This window comes from Loxodonta africana, chromosome 25, assembly GCF_030014295.1.
Source record: "Loxodonta africana isolate mLoxAfr1 chromosome 25, mLoxAfr1.hap2, whole genome shotgun sequence".
NCBI lineage: Eukaryota > Metazoa > Chordata > Mammalia > Proboscidea > Elephantidae > Loxodonta > Loxodonta africana.
Genome location: NC_087366.1, coordinates 15,337,763 through 15,356,677, shown reverse-complemented (window position 1 = coordinate 15,356,677; position 18,915 = coordinate 15,337,763).

Below are 18,915 nucleotides of genomic sequence, written 5' to 3'. Positions count from 1 at the left end.
GAAAGCCATCTTAAAAAAGATATGGATTTAGAATATATTATTTTAATTAAACTGAGACCCTCAATAATACTCTGAAACATTGGAGCACAGTGTGCATTGATGTGATAAATTTTCCAAACCTCTCTTAAAAATTAGTAAAGTCACATATAAGGATAATTCCCAGGATAAGGGCACAGAAATTAATTAACCCCTCCAGTTAGATAGCTTTCCATGTTATCAACCACTAAATTAATATATATATACTCATTAAAAATACATTTTTTTTTGCCTTTTATTCGATTTCTGAGATTCCATTTATTAAACATATGTCATCCCCTCTAAGCTTAAAGTAATGTGACTTCTTGAGAATAGACCCCATTATGGAAGGTCCTAGCCAGTGTCGTATCATAAAATTTCTCTTTCTCTTCACTGTCTTTTGTTAATAAAGCACCTTATAAATAATTCTCATTTGAGTCTCATATTCCCCTATAAAAAAGACAGGATCGACATCATTATTTTTCATTAGGAAAAAAAAAAAAAAACTCAAGAAATTAATGTATGAAGTGTTCCACGGTCAAACAACTCAAAATGACGGAGTCGTGACTACAATCTAGGCCTCTAACCTAGTTGATTCTGACTCATAGTGACCCTGTAGGTGTTAATAAAGCAAAAATAGTTATGATCCTGAATTCAGCAGTCAGGAACAAAAAGCTGGGTGGGGAGTTTCAAATTTTGTCTTTGCTATTTATTTGCTGAAGGGCACTGGACAAATATTTAATCTCTTGGTAACTCAGTTCCTTTAGCTTTAAAATGGGGATACTGGTAGTGTCTACATCATAGTATGGTTATAAGAATTAAAAAAGAAAAGACTATGTGAAGTACTTAATATAATATCTAGTTTATAAAAGACACTCAATCAATATTTGCTATTGTAGTCAACCTTGTCTTTTCTATTCTGCAGAGGCAACCTTAGTAAAGTGCAAAAAACTTGTCTTTGAAATCAGGCAGATTATTTCTGTTTTCTGCTTTATTATGTGACCTTTATATGAGTTACTCAAATGTGATCTCTTTGGGCCTCGGTTTTGTCACCTGTAGAACATTCAAGGATACTATAAAGATTAACAGTGGGGTTTTTAATAAAGATTAAAGGCCTGAGTCATAGAGGGGAAGGAGGTCAATAAACGTGGAATTTCTTATCTTTCACCATGAACCTTCTACAAAAAATTAATTTATGAAGTACTTATTTTTTATATTATTTTATATCATTTATATTATCCATCTTATTCAACAATGCATCCCCAATACCAAGTATTGTTCCTAGTTGTTGGAACAGAATGAGAGGATACTGCATGGTTTAAAGTCAGGAAAGTGTGTGTCAGAGTTGTATCCTTTCACCATACCGATTCAATCTATATGCTGAGCAGATAATTTGAGAAACTGGACTATATGAAGAAGAATGGGCAACGCGATTGGAGGAAGGCTCATTAACAACTCACGTTATGCAGATGACACAACTTTGCTTGCTGAAAGTGAAGAGGACTTGAAGCACTTACTGATGAAGATCAAAGACCATAGCCTTCAGTGTGGATTACACTTCAACATAAACAAAAATTCTCACAACCGGACCAATAAGCAACTTCATGATAAATGGAGAAAAGACTGAAGTTGTTAAGGATTTCATTTTACCTGGATTCACAACACCCATGGAAGCAGCAGTCAAGAAATCACATGACGCACCGCATTGGGTGAATCTGCTACGAAAGACCTCTTTATGTTGAAAAGCAAAGATGACCCCTTGAAGACTAAGGTGCACCTGACGCAAGGCACGTTGTTTTCAGTGGCCTCATATACACGTGAAAGCTGGAAGACAAGGAAGAAGAATTGACGCCTTTGAATTGCAGTGTTGGTGAAGAATATTGAATATACCATGGACCGCCAAAAGAATGAACAAATCTGTCTTGGAAGAAGTACAACCAGAATGCTCCTTGGAAGCAAGGATGGCAAGACTACATCTCACATACATTGGACACATTATCAGGAGGGATCAATCCCTGGAGGACATCATAGTTGGTAAAATAGAGGGTCAGCAAAAAAGAGGAAGACCCTCGACAAGATGGATTGACACAGTGGCTGCAACAATGGGCTCAAGCGTAACAGCGATTATGAAGATGGCATAGGGCTAGGCAATGTTTTATTTCGTTGTATATAGTATCACTATGAGTTGGAACTGACTCGAGACCACCTAACAACAACAACAAGAGTGTTGTTTCTTCATCATAATGTATTTCATGAATGGGAGGGAAAATTCTCTGTGGCTTGGGATAGCCAGAGACTTTATGAAGGAGAGAGGATTTAAGTTGGACCTTAAATAATGTTTAGAAAACATAGTCACCATACAAAAATAGAGAATAAAATGCTATTTAGGAGAACTGACCATAATGAGCAGCCCATAAAACCAAAACTTCAAATATGGGGAGAGTGATCCTTGTAGAAGTTATAGGGATGCAATCCTTCAAATCTAACATAGGAGATATTTTGAGTTCCAAAGCAAGAATGATATATATACAGGAAAGAACCTAGGGAAATGTGAATGTAGTGTGGGGGTTTTAGAAATGGAAAAGATAATCTTACTTATCTTTTCCACCTCTTGAAACCAGTGGTAGAGTAATTCATTAGGCTGTGTTCACAATTCTAACTTAACAAAATCAGTTTCTCCTCTATATATTATCCTAAGTTCAATGCCAACTTTCTATTTGGTTTGGCATTGCTCCATTATTTTAATGATATTTCACTCCTATATAAAAAAGAAGCCTTGGAAATCTTGCTATCTTATAACTACAGTCGGCTTCGTTGTCAGGAGGTAAAATTGTTTTTTCATAAGAGGAAAAAAATTTAATAGATATTGGTGTTCTGACAGATCAGTATAGTGTCACTGAAAGTGTCAACAGGTTAGGCTGTTAGTTGAGGTGGTAGAAAAATGGATACTAAAATTTCATTGAGTTTTCTTCTCCTTCACAACAGTCCTTGACTACAGGGACAAAGTCATCTCACTGCTAAGGGAACGTTGTGTTTGGCAAGCATTAAATATGTGAAGGACATGGAAAGTATATTTATTACCTGAGGTTTTTCAAGGGTGTGGGTCCAGGTGTCCTGATTTTGAAATTTTCTTTTGAGGCTACCTCTTATTGTGAAGACAATGATTTATTTCTCTCCATATCTTGCGTGCTTGAACTGGAGCAGGATGAGGTTGATCTGAGAACTTCAGATTACATTTTAGCTATTCGCATAAAACATAAAAGGACTTTACCTCTTCATAAACCCTTTCACTTCCTCGTTTCCGCCCCCAGTAAACACACTTTGAAATTTTTCACCATACAGCACTACTGTACTTGAACTTTAAATTCAGTCATTCTACTTTCTGGCCACAAGTTCTTAGTCAGTTACACCCTCACCACCTGCTCTTTGATCTCATGAGAACTTGTGCTTCCAGTACTGTCTTAGGCTGAGTTCTCTAGGGAAGCAAAAGCAGTAAAGCATATAAATATGTATAGAGAAAGATTTATATCAAAGAAACAGCTCACACAATTGTAGAGACTGGAAGGTCCCAAGTCTGTGGATTAGGGTAGAGGTTTCTCAGGATTCATGTAGCTGCAGGGGCTGGCAAACCCAAGACCGGTGGGTCAGAAGGCAGGGCTGTTGCTCACAGGCTGTGTGATGAATCCCAAGATGAATCCCAAGATCGGCAGGCAAGACCACAAGGCTTCTTCTGATTCACATAGCTGCAGGGACTAGTGAACCCAAGATTGTCAGGTTGGAGAGCAGGGCTCTGCTCGCAGGCTGTGAAAATCAATGAATCTCAAGATTGGCAGCTACAAGATCCATAGCAAGCAAGAAGCCAGACCATCTCCTTATGTTCGGATGTAGGCCACACCACCAAAGAAACTCTGTTTCAACTGATTGGCTACTCACAGCAGATCCCATCATGGGAGTGATCACATATAAACACTGGGAATCTTGGCCCAGCCAAGTTGACACACAATCTTAACCATCACAGTTCACACCTTGTCAACTTGGCACATGTAAACGTCTTAAACTATACATACCCAAAAATCCAAACCCACTGCCGTTGAGTTGATTCCGACTCATAGTGACCCTATATATAATCTCTAAATAAAGACAATTAAAAAATCATACTTGTGCCTAACTTGATACAACTAACACATGTACAACCGAGAAAGCACTAGCCCCATTTATATCTTATATTTTATAAGTGAAGAAAACAAAGATGCACTCATACAAAGTAGAAATAGTCATAAAAATTACAGTCCTCATTTTTGCAACTGGTCACGTGACTGTAGCTGGTATTTAGAACTACCTTCTTCTATCACCCATTTCATATTCCCTTTGCCCTCAGCAAGCATCTCAGCTAGTTGTGGTTCTTTGCCTGGTGGAGAGACCCAAACCTTTATTCCTGAAGGGCCTGGGCCATCAATAGTCATGTAGAAATTGGGTTACAGTAGTTTTCCATTGACTTTAATCACAGGGCATGGTAGTATGCCCTAAGGGATCTCCTGCATTCCAGACATACTCTTCTTTACCTCCATTATGTAATACCAATCCAATTTCTTCTTGGTAATCAGGATCAATCACACCAGCCCGTATGGTAACTCCCTTCTTTGCCCGTTGATCCATAGGCATAAGGAGCCCAAAGTGGCCAGGTGGCATTTTTAGCTTCCAGTTTAATGGAATCAGTGGTATGTCTCCAGGTAGGATCATTCCTCCCTGCAGAGCATGAGGCTGTGGGGACAGGAAGCAAAAATCTTGGGTGTGGACCACTAACGGTAATAGTGAGTGGTGCCACTCCCATTTCCACCCCTTGATTCCTGGACCCGTGAACCCTGGCTCTGAGAGAAACAGCACAATATTTTGGGTACTGGTTTAGAGCATGTACAGCCTCCTGGAGAACATTGTCCCAACCCTGCAAAGTATTGCCACCTAGCTGTGCTGTAATTGTTCTATCAAGCCAGCTACTTCAGAATGAGGGGGAACATGGTAAGACCAGTGAATTCCATAAGCACATGCTCACTGTGGCACTTCATTTGCTGTACAGTGAGCCCCTTTATCTGAGGCAATGCTGCATGGGATACCATAACAGTGGATAAGGCATTCTGTAAGTCCACGGATGGTAGTTTTGGCAGAACCATTGCATGCAGGGAAGGCAAATCCATATCCAGAGTGTCTATTCCAGTAAGGACAAAACACTGCCTTTGCCATGATGGAAGTGGCCCAATGTATTCAACTTGGCACCAGGTTGCTGGCTGATCATCCTGAGGAATGGTGCCATATCAGGAACTCAGTGTTGGTCTCTGCTGTTGGCAGATTGTCACTCAGCAGTGGCTGTGCCAAGTCAGCCTTGGTGGGTGGAAGTCCATGTTACTGGGTCCATGTATAACCTCCATCCTTGCCACCATGGCCACTTTGTTCATGAGTCTGTTGAGCAATGACAGGAGTAGTTGAGGAAAGGGAATGACTGGTTTCCACAGAATGGGTCACCCTATCTACTTGATTGTTAAAGTCATCCTCTGCTGAGGTCACCCTTTGGTTAGCATTCACATGAGACACACATATCTTCATTTCTTTGGCCCATTCAGAGAGGTCTCTCCACATACGTCTTCCCCATAAATTCTTGTCTCCAATTTTCTAATCATGGGCCTTCCACATCCCTGACCATCCAGCCAAACCATTGGCCACAGCCCATGAATCAGTATACAATTGCGCATCTGGCCATTTCTCCTTCCAAGCAAAGTGAACAGCCAGGTGCACTGCTCAAAATTCTGTCCATTGAGAGGATTTCCCTTCACCACTGTTCTTCAGGGAGGTCCCAGAAAGGGGCTGTAGCACTGCTGCTGTACACTTTTGAGTGGTGCCTGCATATTGCACAAGGCACAAGTTTTCTCTTCTTCAGTCAACTGATCATAAAAAAACTCCCCATAAGGCCATTATGTGCAGACAGGGAGATGGAAGGTAATGTGACAGGAGTGGAGACCATGGGCATTTGGGCCACTTCCTCATGCAACTGTGTCTTGAAGTCCTGCTCAGGCCCGATCTCATATATACCAGTTCCATTTAAGGACGGAGTGCTGCTGCGCATGTCCAACTTTATGATTCTGTAGGTCAGACAACACCCATGATGGGGAGCTCAGGCCGAAAGGTGACTAGGTCTCCCGTGGTTAAGCATTCAGTCTCTACTAAGGCCCAGTAACAGACCAAAAGGTTTTTCTCCAAAGAACAGTAGGTATCTGCAGAGTATGGCAGGGCTTTGCTCCAAAATCATAAGGGTCTGCACTGTGATTCACCAATAGGGACCTTCCAAAGACTCAGAATCCCCACATGTCTGTCAGTTTGTCATACTGTGGGGGCTTGCGTGTTGCTGTGATGCTGGAAGCTATGTCACTGATATTCAGATATCAGCAGGGTTATCCATGGCAGAGAGGTTTCAGCTGAGCTTACAGACTAAGACAGACTAGGAAGAAGGACCCGGCAGTCTACTTCTGAAAAGAATTAGCCAGTGAAAACCTTATGAATAGCAGTGGAACATTATCTGATACAGTGCCAGAAGATGAGCCCCTCAGGTTGGAAGGCACTCAAAAGATGACTTGGGAAGAGATGCCTCCTCAAAGTAGAGTCGACCTTAATGACGTTGATGGAGTCAGATTTTGGGGACCTTCATTTGCTGATGTGGCATGACATAAAATGAGAAGAAATAGCTGCAAACATCCATTAATAATCAGAACATGGAATGTAGGATGCATGAATCTAGGAAAACTGGAAATTGTCAAAAATGAAATGGAACACATAATCATCAACATCCTAGACATTAAGTGAGCTGAAATGGACTGGTATTGGCCATTTTGAATAGAAAAATCATGTGGTCTACTATGCTGGGAATGACAACTTGAAGAAGAATGGTGTTGCATTCATCATCAAAAAGAACATTTCAAGATCTACCTTGAAGTACAGTGCTGTCAGTAATAGGATAATATCCATACACCTACAAGGAAGACCAGTTAATATGGCTATTATTCAAATTTACACACAACCGTTAAAGCCAAGGATGAAGAAATTGAAGATTTTTACTAGCTTCTGCAGTCTGAAATTGATCGAACATGCCATCGGAATGCATTGATAATTACAGGTGATTGGCATGTGAGAGTTGGAAATGAAGAAAGGTCAGTAGTTGGAAATTATAACTTTGGTGATAGAAACAATGCTAGAGATCACAATATAGAATTTTGCAAGACCAAGGACTTCTTCATTGCAAATTCCTTTTTTCACCAACATAAATGGTGACTATACACATGGACCTCACCAGATGAAATACACAGGAATCAAATTGACTACATCTGTGGAAAGAGATGATGGAAAAGCTGAACATCAGCAGTCAGAACAAGACAAGGGACTGACTGTGGAACAGACCATCAATTGCTTATGTGCAAGATCAAGTTGGAAGTGAAGAAAATTAGAACAAGTCCACGAGAGCCAAAATATGACCTTGAGTATATCCCACCTGAATTTAGAGACCATCTGAAGAATTGATTTGACTCACTGAACACTAGTGACCGAAGACCAGACGAGTTGTGGAATGACATCAAGGACATCATCCATAAAGAAAGCAAGAGGTCACTGAAAAGACAGGAAAGAAAGAAAAGACCAAGGTGGATGTCAGAGGAGACTCTGAAACTTGGTTTTGAACGTCAAGCAGCTAAAGCAAAAGGAAGAAATGATGAAGTAAAAGAACTGAACAGAAGATTTCAAAGGGTGGCTCGAGAAGAAAAAGTACTGTAAAAACATATGCAAAGACCTGGAGTTAAAAATCCAAAAGGGCAAAACACCCTCCCCATTTCTCAAGCTGAAAGAATTGAAGAAAAAATTCAAGCCTTGAGTTGCGATATTGAAGGATTTCACGGGGAAAATATTAAACAACACAGGAAGTATCAAAAGAAGATGGAAGGAATACAGAGAGACATTATGCCAAAAAGAATTGGTTGATATTCAACCATTTCAAGAGGTAGCATATGATCAGGAACTGATCCAAAGGTACAGAAGGAAGAAGTCCAAGCTGCACTGAAGGCATTGGCAAAAAACAAGGCTCCAGGAAATGACGGAATATCAATTGAAATGTTTCAACAAACAGATGCATCACTAGAAGTGCTCACTCGTCTATGCCAAGAAATTTGGAAGACTGCTAGCTACCTGGCTAACCGACTAGAAGAGATCCATATTTATGTCTATTCCCAAGATAGTTGATCCAACCAAATGCAGAAATTATTGAACAATATCATTAATATCACACGTAAGCAAAATTTTGCTGAAGATCATTCAAAAGCGGCTGCAGCAGTATATCGACAGGGAAATGCCAGAAATTCAGGCTGGATTCAGAAGAGGACACAGAGCCAGGGATATTATTGCTGATGTCAGATGAATCCTGGCTGAAAGCAGAGAATACCAGAAGGACGTTTACCTGTGTTTTATTGACTATGCAAAGGCATTTCGCTGTTGGATCGTAACAAATTGTGGATAACATTGTGAAGAATGGGGATTCTAGAATATTTAATTGTGCTCAGAAGGAACCTGTATGTAGTCCAAGAGGCAGTTGTTAGAGCAGAATAAGGGGGTACTGTGTGGCTTAAAATCAGAAAAGGTGTACATCAGGGTTGTATCCTTTTACCATACCTATTCAATCTGTATTTACTGAGAACCTGGACTATACAAAGAAGAACAATGGGGCATCAGGATTGAAGGAAAACTCATTAACAACCTGCATTATGCAGATGACACAAACCTCGCTTGCTGCAAGTGAAGAGGACTTGAAGAACTTACTGATGAAGATCAAAGACCACAGCCTTCGGTATGGATTATACCTCAACATAAAGAAAGCAAAAATCCTCACAACTGGACCAATAAACAACATCATGATGAATGGAAAAAAAGATTGAAGTTGTCAAGAATTTCATTTTTACTTGGATCCACAATCAACACCCATGGAAGCAGCAGTCAAGAAATCAAGGCATTTCATTTGGCAAATTTGCTGCAAAAGACGTCTGTAAAGTGTTGAAAAGCAAAGACGTCACCTTGAAGACTAAGGTGTGCCTGACCCAAGCCGTGGTATTTTCAATTGCGTCATATGCGTGGGCAAGCTGGACAATGAGTAGGGAAGACTGAAGAATTGACATCTTTGAATTGTGGTTCCAATACCAAATATACCCTGGCCTGCCAAAAGAACAAACAAATCTGTCTTGGAAGAAGTACAACCAGAATGCTCCTTAGAAGCATGTTTTCCTTTTTCAGCGCTTCCTACATAGGGTCGCTATGAGTCAGAGCTGACTCGACGGCACCTAACAACAACAACAACAAAAGACTAGAAACAGTATCTCTGTCGGCCACTGACACTTCAAGCACCACTAGATCAGCTGGATCATATGGCCGAAGTGGCAGAGGGCCTTGCACAGCAGCCTGAACCTGTTGCAGAGCCTTTTCTTGTTCTGGGCCCACTCAAACAAGCAGCTTTTTGAGTCACTTGATAAATAGGCCAGAGTAACACACCCAAATGAGGAATATACTGCCTCCAAAATCCAAAGAGGCCCACTAGGCATTGTGCTTCCTTTTTAGTTGTGGGAGCAGCCAGATGCAATAACTTATCCTTCAGTTTATAAGGAACATCTCAACAAACCCCACATCACTGGACCCCTAGAAATTTCACTGAGGTGCAAGGTGCCTGAATTTTTGTGGAATTAATTTCCCACCCTCTAGCATGCAAATGCTTTACCGGTAAGTCCAGAGTCATTGAAACTTCTTCTTTACTAAGTTCAATCTGCCTAATGTCATCGATGTAATGGACCAGCGTGACATCTTGTGGGAGGGAAAGGTAATCAAGGTCGCTGTGGACTAAATTATGACAGAGCCAGACAGATGATGTAGCTCTGAGGTCTGCAGGTCAAGGTGTATTGCTGGCCTTGCTAGCTGAATGCAAACTGCTTCTGATGGTCCTTCGAAACAGGTATGGAGAAAAAGATATTAGCCAGGTTAATAGCTGCGCACCAGGTATCAGGAGATGTATTAGTTTGCTCAAGCAATGAAACCGTATCTGGAATGGCAGCTGAAATTGGAGTCACTACCTGGTTTAAATTTTCAATAATCTACTCTCATTTTCTGAGATCCATGTTTTTTGCACAGACCAAATAGGCAAGTTGAATGGGGATGTGGTGGGAATCACTACTCCTGCATTGTTCAAGTCCTTGGTGGTGGCTGTAATCTCTGCAACTCCTCCATGAATGTGATATTGCTTTTGGTTTACTGTTTTCCCAGGCAGGGACAGTTCTAATGGCTTCCCCTTGGCTTTTGCTACCATAGTAGCCTTTATTCTTTTTGTCAGGGATCCAATGTCGGGGGTTCTGCCAGTTGCCGAGTATATCTATTCCAATTACGCATTCTGGTACTGGGGAAATCACTACAGGATGGGTTCGGGGACCCACAGAAACCACTGTGAGATGGACATGAGCCAAGACTCCATTAATAACCTGACCTCCATATGCCCCCACTCTGACTGGTGGGCCACAGTGACATTTGAGTCTCCTGGATTTAGTGTCAGTTCAGAGCCAGTATCCAGCAATCCCTGAATAGTCTGATTATTTCCTTTTCCCCAGTGAACAGTTACTCTCAGAAAAGGCTGTAGATCCCTTTGGGAAAGACTGAGAGAGAGTTTAACAGTAAAAATTTTTGGCAGTGTGTTAGAGTCCTTCCTCATGGGGACCTGGCCTCCCCTTCATTCAAGGGGTTGTGGATCTTTAAACTTGCTCAAATCTGGGAATTGACTGAGTGAATGCAACTCTTTATTCTGGGGATTCAAGTTAGACTGCTTTACACTGACCTAGAATTCATCTGTTGGTACAGATCAAGTAAATCTTTGGTAGATTTCCTATCTATTTCACTCCTAGGGACACCATGACTAAGAAGCCAATGAAATAAGTCCATACAAGTCAGGCTATTTATTTCTTATTGCTTTGACTCTACTGTCCACTACTATAACCACACCCACCTTGTCTTTGTTTACATAAAATAGCAATCACAGCAGTCTTCAAGGATGCTGAAGTTCCCTTCATAAATTTGTTACTCACAGTTGTGGTAAAAGGTATGTCCTCTGGGCACTCCATGTGTGGGTCTGTGGGTCTAACCTAATAAATCCACTCTAGCATACCGATTTCCCTAAGACCTTCTTCTACCGTGTGCCAAGGCAGGTCTGGTACTTCAACTTGATTTAGTGTAGGCTACCTCATAATCCATGCTTCAGCAACCCAACCAAATAAACCATTTGATCCTTTCCTAACTTGTCGAGCTGAAACATTGAATGAAGAACCTGTGCTTAGTGGACCCATATCAATAAATTCAGACTGATCCATCTTTATGTTCCTTGCACCATTATCCCACACCACAGCCATTCCCACATATATTCCCCAGGTTTCTATTTGTACATATTAGAAAAGTCAAGCAGTTCTTTTGGAGTATACTGCACCTCCTCTTGTGTCACACTTTGTACTTCACCTTTTGGGGCTCCCTGGGACTGAAGTCTAGTTATAAGTCTAGAAGCCAGAATCAGCAGTGTGAGATTGTTTTGAGAACATTCAATATTGTCTTGTAAAGCATCTGCCTTAGGTGATGCCCCAGGCAATGACTCAGGCAAAGGCTCTTTAGGAGCAGCTTGGCTAGGGCTAATCTCATTAGATGGGAGTGGAGGGGCTAATGATTTTTCTGGGCAGAGTGGTTTAGCAGATTAACATGAAGTAATCTTTGTAGATGGGAGTGGTTCTGCTGACAGGAGTGACTCAACAGAATTTAGGGGCTCAGTATCTCCAGCTTCCTGATTATCTGCTCATATGTCCCCATTTCAAGATTTAGGATCCCATTTCTTCTCAATCAATGCCCTTACTGTAACTTCAGACACCTCTTGAGATTGGCAATAGTGGTGGCATTGTAATTCAGCAGTTCTTACAATAAGACTTTGGGTTTGATTTTTGGCAATATCAGCTCTGTTGCTACAAGAAACAAGGCTTTCTTTCAAAGCACAAGTGGAAACTTTGAGGTCATTTATGCAGCATTTAAGCTTTGAATCTGAAGCCCTGAGTGCATCTCTTTCTTTAACCGGTTTGTCTAGCAAAAGCAGGACCAACCAACCAGCTTCCTTATACTTCTTATTCTGACAAAATTGTAGAAAGATATCGTGCACGTGTTCACTGAGAACCTCACCTTTCACCAATACTTGATCTAGTCATGGTGATATTTTGCATATTTCCTTCACCACCTCATGCCATGGATTAGCAGTGCCCTCTTTACTGCTGGAAGCAGAGTCATCAACGTCTTTAAGATGAGCCAGACTTGAGAACCAATTTAGAAAACTCATCCTTACAATTTTGTTTCTCTAGAACCACTCTCGGTACCAAATGTCTTAGGCTGAGTTCTCTAAAGAAGCAAAACCACTAAAGCATATAAATACGTATATAGAGAGATTTATATCAAAGAAACAGCTCACACAATTGTAGAGGCTGGAACGTCCCAAGTCTGTGGATTAGGACAGAGTCTTCTCCCAATTCATGTAGCCCTAGGAGCTGGTGAACCCAAGATCAGCAGGTCAGAAAGCAGGGCTCTTGCTCACAGGCTGTGAATATTGACGAATGCTAAGATTGACAAGCAAGACCGCAAGGCTTCTCTGAATTCATGTAGCTGCAGGGGCTGATGAACCCAAGATCGATAGGTTGGAGAGCAGGGCTCCACTCACAGGCTGTGAAGATTGATGAATCCCAATATCGGCAGATAAGCTGATAGCTCAAGTTCTAAGAACTGGAGGTCAGATGAACAGGTGGCAGCTGCAGGATCCAGAGCAAGCAAAAAGCCAGACTGTCTGCTTCTATTTGGATGCAGGCCACACCCCTAATGAAACTCCTTTTCAACAGATTGGCTACTCATGGCAGATCCCATCATGGGAGTCCATCACATACAAACACTGAGAACCATGCCCCAGCCAAGCTGACACACAGTCTTAACCATAACAAGCACCCTTTGACTTTATCCTTACCTATCTTTTTTTTCCCAATAATTTACAACTTTCCCAAGGTTGCAGGTGAAATTTGAGCTCTTGGGCATAATTGGTAGTCTGGAGGACAGTAGCTTTTTAATTTGTGAGATCTGACCAAGCCCCGGTGGTTAGGATCAGAGGAAGAAGTACTGCATGTGCAGTTGGGAACAGAATTGAATATATTTCAAGCTCTCTGTCGATGTACAGCTGTAGCTATTTTTGAATTATCTTAATCAAAGTTTTGCTAGCATGTGATATTAATATTATATGATAATTTTTACATACCATTTGATTGCCTTTTTTTGGAATGGGCACAAATATGGATCTCTTCCAGTCAGTTGTCTACATAGCTGTCCTTCAAATTTCTTGGCATAAATGAGTAAATACCTCACTCAGTTGGTATTCCGTCAATTCCTCGAGCCTTGTTTTTCACCAATACATTCAGTGTAGCTTGAACTTCTCTCAATACACAGAGGTTATCTCAGCCCTTTTACAAACAAAATGAACCTCTGCCCAACACCTCCACACATTTTTAGATCACCTTAATACTTTATTCTTAAATAAAGCACAAGCCATCAAATTTGAGCCCTCTCACCGTGCATCTGCAAATCTAAAGATTCACCTGTATCCATATTCTGTTTTCCCCTCTTTCTAAACTTTTATAAGAAGCGGTGTCCCTCTTCCTAATGCTAATCTATCTGAGCTCTATGTTCCTACCGTGCCTGCCTTCTCAAGGACTTCACCCTCTTTAACGATTCATTCTCTCTCCTGTATCGTTGGACTCACACTTTTATTTGCTCCTTCCTATTTATAAGCTTTTTGCTCAAATCTCTCCTGTCCCCAAAACAACAACAAAAACCTCCCTCCACTTCGTATTTTCCTACATCTACTCCAATCTTTCTTTGTGAATAAGTTATCTACTGTTACTGCCCCGATTTCTAGCACCCCTCACTGCTCATACTTTTCCATCTGCCTTTACAACTTTACTGAAACTGTTCTCACCAATGGTTACAGTGACTTCTTGTAGTTAATTCAATGGATACTTTTTATTCTGTGTAACTCTCTGTAGCATTTAACACTGTTCCTCCATTCTTTTCACTTGAAACCGCTCTTGCCTTGGTGTCCATGGCACTACACTCTTCTGTTCTTGTTTCTCCATGTTTTCCTTGCTAACGCCTCTTATCAGTCTCTTTTGCCTAGCTTCTCTTCCTTTCCCTGTTTCTTAAATGTTGGCGTTCCTATGGGATTTATTCTCAGTCTCCTTCTTTTTACTAAATCTACTCTTTCCAGTCAGTCAAGTTCCATGGCTTAATTTTTCTACCCATATGCTAATAACTCCTACATCTATATTTCAGTGGTTCTTCTGAGTAAGAGATTCACACATTAAGCATCTCTTGGATTTCCTATAGATTCATCTAACTCTGTATGTCAGAGATTGAACTCATTGGCTTCATACTAAAACCAACTCCATTTCCTCTGTTCCCAATTTCAGTGACTGGCACCAGAAACAGTATAAAGTAGTGGTGAAGAAAACAGACTATGGAGTCAGTCTCCCTGGCCTCAAATCCAGGCTCTTATCTTTTGTATTTGCCTTTGGGCCTCAGTTTTTTCATCTGTAAATGGATATATTACAAAGTTACCTATCTCAAATGAATGTCATTAGGATTAAATGAGCTGATATCTCCTTAAGATAGTGTTAGACAAACAGATACAATTCTTAAAATAAAATTCTTGAAATAGCACTTGTTAAACACCAGTTATTACTATTGCCACACTCCTAATTGGTTAGCAATCATCCTTGATGTATCCTGGTCGTAACCTCTTGTACTTATTTAATTTATAGGTTCTGTAATTTCTATCTTCTTAGGATTCTGGACTGATCCACTCTCTCTATCACCTTGCCTATTACCCAGGCCATTAAAAACAACTGCTTTCTGGTTTACTACAATAACATTAGCTGTTCTCCCTACCCCTCAGCTGATTGCCTTCCAATCTGTTCTCCCACTGCATCCAGCGTGATTTTTCAAAAATGCAAATCGCTTCATGTCGGTCCTCTGCATAAAACCATGAAATGGCCTCCAGGCATCTTTATAATGGTAAACAAGGTCCTTCAGGGTTTTTCTTTGCTTGCCTTTATATCCCCATTTTCACTCACCAATTTTCACTTAATATTGTAGCCACATCATGTATTTTATTTATTCTAAGGCAGTGCTTCTCAACCTTTTTCACCTCACAGCACTCAGAAAATGATACTAAGTGCCAGGCACATGGGGGTAAAGCAGGCTAAAGGCAACTACTTGTGTTGCTTCAACCTGCTTGTGTCTAGATGCCTCTGACCTGAGATCTCATCTAACCCTGCAAGGGTGAGGGAATCAAATTTAAACATATCTGTAACTCATTCGCAACACAGCAACATACCAGGGCATATCTGCTTGCAAGATCTGCCTAATATATTGGATCCTGCAGATGTCTCCACCAATGACATGACCTCCACTGTTCCTTTTCACAGCCATCGTTACCACTACCGAAACTCCTCTAAAGAGTAAACTAGTCTTCCACAACCCAGCTCAGTGATCACTTTCTTTAGAAGCTTTCATTTACCCTTCATGTCTGGGTCAGGTTTTTTTTTTCATGTGTTCCCAATAGCAGCTTCTAACTTCCATTTTACTGAAAACATGTTCCTCAGGAACTTTCCATGTATATTAATAATGCAGTAATAGATAAATGCATAGGATCCAGTGGGGACATAGAAAATTTTGCAGAGAGTTTATAAAGGTCCAATTAAAAATAACAAAGCAAATAAACAAAAAAATCCAGTTGCTGTGAAGTTGACTGTGACTCAGGGTGACCCTGCGTGTGTCAGAGTAGAACACTAACATAAAATTAACTCTCAAAAAAAAAAAAAAATCTCAATAGTGCCTAAAAATTCTTACCAGTATCATCACTTCCTGTGCTTAATTAGGTAGAAAAAGCCAGCACTTTTTAGATAATAAACCAACTCCCTTTTTAGCTAATGCAATTATCTGCTTATGGACCAGTATAAACTGGCAAGGTAATTATTTTCCTGAAATAAGGAAGCTATTTTTGGTTTTTTTTTTTTTTTTTCAATAGCTCTGGATATGACTGGCTTTTAGTGGCAGCACTAGAATAAAGTTAAGGAAGCTGAATGGTTAGATATTTACATTGTGGGTTCATTTTTGGGGGGGAATATTTAAATGCCTCTAAGCACTGGAATTTCCCATTTACAAATGTAAATTTCATTACATCTTCTAGAAACATATATGTCTTAAATGAAGAGCTAATTCTTCTTTTAGGGTTCTTGACTCAAGTCTTTTTCAAATTATGTGAATAATTGAGAATTAACTTGACATTTTAAGATCCTAATTCTCGGAAATAACAATGGTTATACTAATTCAAATGTACTTTTAAAGATAAATTCAGTTATTTAATATCCTGTTTTATCTTCAAGACTGATAGTATATGTGCAATCATAAATTAATTCCTTGTTGTCCCATTAAGCTAATTTATCTTATTTCGAATTAACACTTGTTTTTAGACAAAACCTTTTACATGAAAGGAAAATATCAGATATGAGAAAAGTGGTTACAGGAATTTAGGATTGTACATAAATTTTTCAAAACAGGAAATTTTGAAGTTTCTGCTAATAAAAGCCAGAACCAAGTCATTAACTGACCTATTCATTACAACAATAGTTTTGAAAGGAAATTCAGAAAAATCTATTAGATAAGAAACTAAAGCCAGCTGACTACTTAGTAGATTAACTTTGAAATGTATTATTACATTAAGAATTTGCTTTCTTTTCTTTGGAAGAAGAGGGGCTTGGCCAGATGGCATTTTGAGGTTCTCCCAAAGTTGTACTCTTCCTGTTTTTTCATTTCCCTTTACTGTCATTCTCCATCAATCTATCCCCTTTTGACTGTATTTTCCTCTTTTTTTTAATTCTTTCCTCTCATGTGCTAAAAACCCACTGCTGTCAAGTCAATCCTGACTCATAGCAGCCGTATAGGACAGAGTAGAACTGCCCCATAGAGTTTCCAAGAAGTGCCTGGTGGATTTGAACTGCCAACATTTTGATTAGCAGCCATAGGTCTCAACCACTGTGCTACCAGGGTTTCCCCTCACTTACTAGTGTATTCAAATGATCCAATCATGAGGTTAAAGAAAAAAAAAAATCCATTGTCCCTACTTCCTGCTCTGAGCATCAGTTTATTTTCTTCCTCTCCTTCACAGCCAAACTTATCTAAATTACAACCTGTCATTTCCTTAACTTTTCTTTATTTTTCTACTCATTACTGTCTATCTTTCACTTCCTTTCTGCAGAGATGGTGTTCTTTATGGTAACTGTTAATCCGTTGACATCAAGTCGATTCCTACTTATGGCACCTCCCTGTGTGTCCGAGTAGAACGGTGCTCCAAGGATTTTTGCACCACCTAGGGCCTTCCTGGTAGCCATCGTGGCTCTGGAAATCATGCTACCTTTGGCCAAAGATATTTGCATTCCCTTCCTTTAGTAAACTTGTTCCCACTAATAAAGACCTCCTCTGTCCAAGAATTTCATATCATTTATTTAAACATGTATTATTTTTTTAATTTCTCATTTAAGTCTCTGTTGTAGGCTGGAGAGCTAGTTTTTGCATTAGAAACCAATTCTGCTGATTACCATTTCTCCTTACATACACTTATCTATTCCTTCTAACTCTTCCTTAATTATCCCTTATTTTTTCTGCCCATTAAATTCCGCCCCCCCTTAAAACTCCATTATTTTTATCTTCCTCCTTTCTTACCTTTTATGGTCAATCCTGGTCCTCTCATTGTTTTATTCTGGATCTGTGTGTCTAATCTAGGCCTTCCGTCCAAGCTTCACAAACTATTGAACATATCCATCTGTATCTCTAATAGACAACTTAAGCAAACATGGTCAAAAGAGACTTTCTGTACTTCTGTTTTTGATGACATAGCAAATTGAGCTAATGAGGATTCCTTTCTCTCTCTCTCCCTCTATTTATATATGTGTGTGTATATATATATATAATGTGGCATAGAATATAGAGATACTTTCATACATGATTGTGCTCCAAATAAGTAAACAAAAACTCAAAGTACCAGAAATGAAGCAAGCACTTAAAGACAGTTCTTATAAGCTCATGCATTGTCTGCTATGGCCTTAGATGACCTTGAACAGGAGTATTTGCTTTAATGTTTAAGGAGTTGTGGTTTTAATATCTATGTAGAGAAAGCAGATATGGCCTTGGTCTTGCAAGAAACAAGTAGTTGAAATTGAGATGTCTGCAAATAAGCAGGACAATGGAAGGGCTGCCTCTTTCAAAGAAAGGTCGTGGGGAGTAGAGCTGTGAATGGGAAAAAATAGACATACATGAGAGATCAAAACCTGATGTCTCTGCCTACATAGATATGGAACCCAAATTGTGCAGTAATATCTGAGGAGAAATATAAGTAAAAATCAATTCTAGAACAATAAAAAAGGGACATATTGTAACTTTTCAAAAACTTAGAGTACCTTGGTCTTCTTGGGGGGAAAAATGTCCACTAAAAATTAATCCACAATAAAAGTCATAGACCACAAATTGGTGACTCAGGTATTCAAGTTCCAACTATTTTGCAGCACAGCCATATTAGAGTTTCTTGTAATAGCCTGGATGGGAGCGAGAGTGGAGAAAGTGCCCCTTGCAAGAAACCTTTTCTGTTCTCCCAATCCATGGTAGCATTTCCCATCATTATTTTGCAAAATATTTCATTTCTTTTTCCTCCAACATGATTCCAGTCATAGA